Source organism: Octodon degus, unplaced genomic scaffold (assembly GCF_000260255.1).
Source record: "Octodon degus isolate 3935 unplaced genomic scaffold, OctDeg1.0 scaffold00059, whole genome shotgun sequence".
Lineage (NCBI taxonomy): Eukaryota > Metazoa > Chordata > Mammalia > Rodentia > Octodontidae > Octodon > Octodon degus.
In genome coordinates, this window is record NW_004524635.1 from 12,948,138 (window position 1) to 12,951,319 (window position 3,182).

The window sequence follows — 3,182 nt, forward strand, 5'->3', positions numbered from 1 at the left end:
GCATGTGGTGCTGGGGGATTGAACCGCAGTCCCTGTGCTTTGCTAAGCTTGTTCTAAGTAGGTGCTTTAGACCACTGAGCCATCTCACCAGCCCCACTAAACTTGTTCTAAGTAGGTGCTTTAGACCACTAAACCATCTCACCAGCCCCCTAGTCATTGGTTTTGAGCAGTTGTTCACACTATTTAGGGCAAATGGGCATTTAATATTCAGCTAATTTGTATTAGCAGGAACACTGAGGACCAAGGAAGATACACTGAAGACCAAGGAAGATAGAGTAGGAAAAATGGTGAGACATAATTTGAAAATTTAGGTTGAAAATTTAGGCTTGACATTCAGTGCTCACTTAGCCCTTCTCTGTGACTGGCGCTGTTCAGGGGATGACAGGCTTGAGCAGATGTTCCCCTCTGCCCCCTGGGTAGCTTTGCAGTACCATGACCTGCCACATACCAGGCAAGCTGTTCACCACTGAGCTACCTCCTCAGCTATTTTTTGAGACAGGGTCTCACTTTGTAGCCCAGGGTGGTCTTGAACTTGTCCTCTTGTCTCAGCATCCCAAGTAGCTGGGATTACAGCTGCACACCACCATGCCCAGTTTAGGTAGCATCTTTTGCGTCCAGAAACAGGTCACATCAGACTGCAGTGGCCAGTAGCTCTGTGGCACCTGATGAAGGCATTTGTGGCCTCTGAACTGCACCAACCTGGTCTCGCCCTCCCCCAACCTGATCCTCCCATAGGTGGCAATAACAATAGTGCTGACTACCTGCCTTTCTTTTCTGTTCTTCTTTTGTCTTTTTTTTTTTTTTTCAAACAAACATGATTTTATATTTGTGTTGGGGGGGTTCAGATAAAGATATCAAAAATCATCTTTGTTTACTGTTTTTTGTTTTGTTTTGCTTTTTGTCTTTTTGAGACAATGTCTCGCTATGCAGTTCAGGCTGGCTTTGAACCCACTTTGTAACTCAGGCTGGCCTCGAATTCACAGAGATCCTCTTGCCTCAGCCTCCCAAAGTGCTGGGATTATAGGCATGTGCAACCATGTGACAAGAGGCAAGAGGACAGCAAGTTCCAGTCCAACCTGGGCAATTTCGTGACTTTGTGAGAAATTATCTCAAAAATTTTTTTTTTTTTTTTTCAGAACCGGGGATTGAACTCAGACCCTTGCGCTTGCCAGGCAAGTGCTTATTCTACTGAGCCATCTCCCCGGCCCCACTATCTCAAAATTTTTGAAAGTCTTGGGGATATAGCTCAATGCAAAGACTCTATGTTCAATTTCTTTTTTCTTAATCTCGTTTTAAAAACAATGATTTTTAAAAATTCTTTGCGGTCATTGGTCTTGCTTTGAGTTGCAGTGGTCCTAGTTACCTCGACTATGTGGCACTGGATGGCTTTGGCGGAGGCCTGTGTCAGGATCTACTCACCACCAGCAGGGAGGGAGACCTGGGGAGCACTCTTAGAATACCCTACCCCAAAGTGACTCCGAGGATTTCTCTGTTGTTCCAGGACAGGGCCTCAAGGAAGGTCCTGGAAAGAGTCCTTTGAGTCTCACTTTCAGATTGGCATTGAAGTGTTGTTTTTTTGTTTTTTCTTTTTTGTGGAGCCAGGGATTGAACTCAGGTACTTTCGCTTGCCAGGCAAGTGCTTGTTTCACTGAGCTATCCCCCTGGCCCCTGAGGTGTTCTTAATAGGTGGTGCCAGAGAGGAAGTCCCTCAGCTCCAGTAGTCCACTGATACAGCCCTGGCTGTTTCTCAGGGGCTGAGGTGCTTGGCTTCATGGCTTCCTAGTGGGAAAGGTCAAAAATGCCAGCCTCCATTTCCTTTCCTTAAGTGTACCAGCTGATTCTATTTGTGGCTTCTTCCTGTACCTCGTAAATGAGCATTCATGTGCTGGGTCTCACACAAGTGTCAGCCTGCTTCCGGTCTGTATAATCTCACAGTGGCATGATCATGCCGACAGGACACAATGGCATGCTATAGTTAGCACTCTAAGCAAAGGAAGACCCCTAAGATCAGAATCATGCCCAGCTTTCAGTGTAGTGTGTGCTCACAAAGATCAAAGTCTAGGCCAGATTGCATTTGGGATCACCCAGCCCCCAATTGGTTCCACTGCTTCAAAGCTAGTAACAGTCATGTTATCCTCTGAGACCACAGCAGGAAGAAAAGACAAGCAAGCTCCTGCACCCATAATCTGTTACTCATTAACTGCATGATTTCTGGGGCCAGGGAGATGGCTCAGTAGAATAAGCGCTTGCCTGGCAAGCCCAAGTGTCTGAGTTCAATCCCCAGTTCAGCCAAAAAAAATTTTAAAAAAGCATGATTTCTATCTTATCCTAAGGTAGATGAGGAGTTAAAAGTGGTTTTTGCTGAAAATACATGACCCTTCAGTTGGGCCCTACAGATGCCCAATAGGTAGGTCATTAAAAAGAGAACAAAGCCTAACCTTCATGTTTGTTAAAACTCAGGTTCAAATCCTTTCAGCTCTGCCTACAGGCATGTCAGTCATTTAAAGGGTGTCTCTCTAAAAGTTACAAAAACAAAAAACAAAAAAACCAGGCCTATTAGCCCTACATTTATTACCCCTCCAAGACTGAGGACTCCAAGAGAAGAAATGTATGAAGACATTCAGTTATACCCAGAATTTCCATCACTCTGAACTTGTGGTGGGCTTGGACCCAGCAGAGCCACACATGGCTGACACTGCCTTCAAGTCACAGGAACTGTCCCTGGGAACCCAAATGCCTTCAAGCCAGGCATTCAACTTTGAGCTATGAAAGCAGGTGTGAGATCATGATCAACTGGACTCTGACCTCCTGGCTAATCCTTAAAAGTTGGTCTCCTGCCTCGAAGAGTGGCTTAGTCTGGTCCTCTTCATTGAGGATGTCTCCAGTGAGACAGATGAGAAGAACCTGACTCTAATTATTCCTTGTGCCCTCTGGAAGGGGGAATGTAAGTGCACTACTCCCCCTCTTTTCCCTTTGGTTCCTCCAAACCCTCCCAATTACTGGGACAGTTGGTGTCTGTATCCTCGTTGACTACCAAATTGCCATTCTGTACTCCAGCCAACCAGCCAACCATCTGGCCAACCAGCATGGTGCTCCCCCCAACTGCACCTCTTCTGACCCTATTATTGGGGTTTTTTTTTTCAAAATTTTATTGATAAACAGCAATGAGACAGTTTCAAATC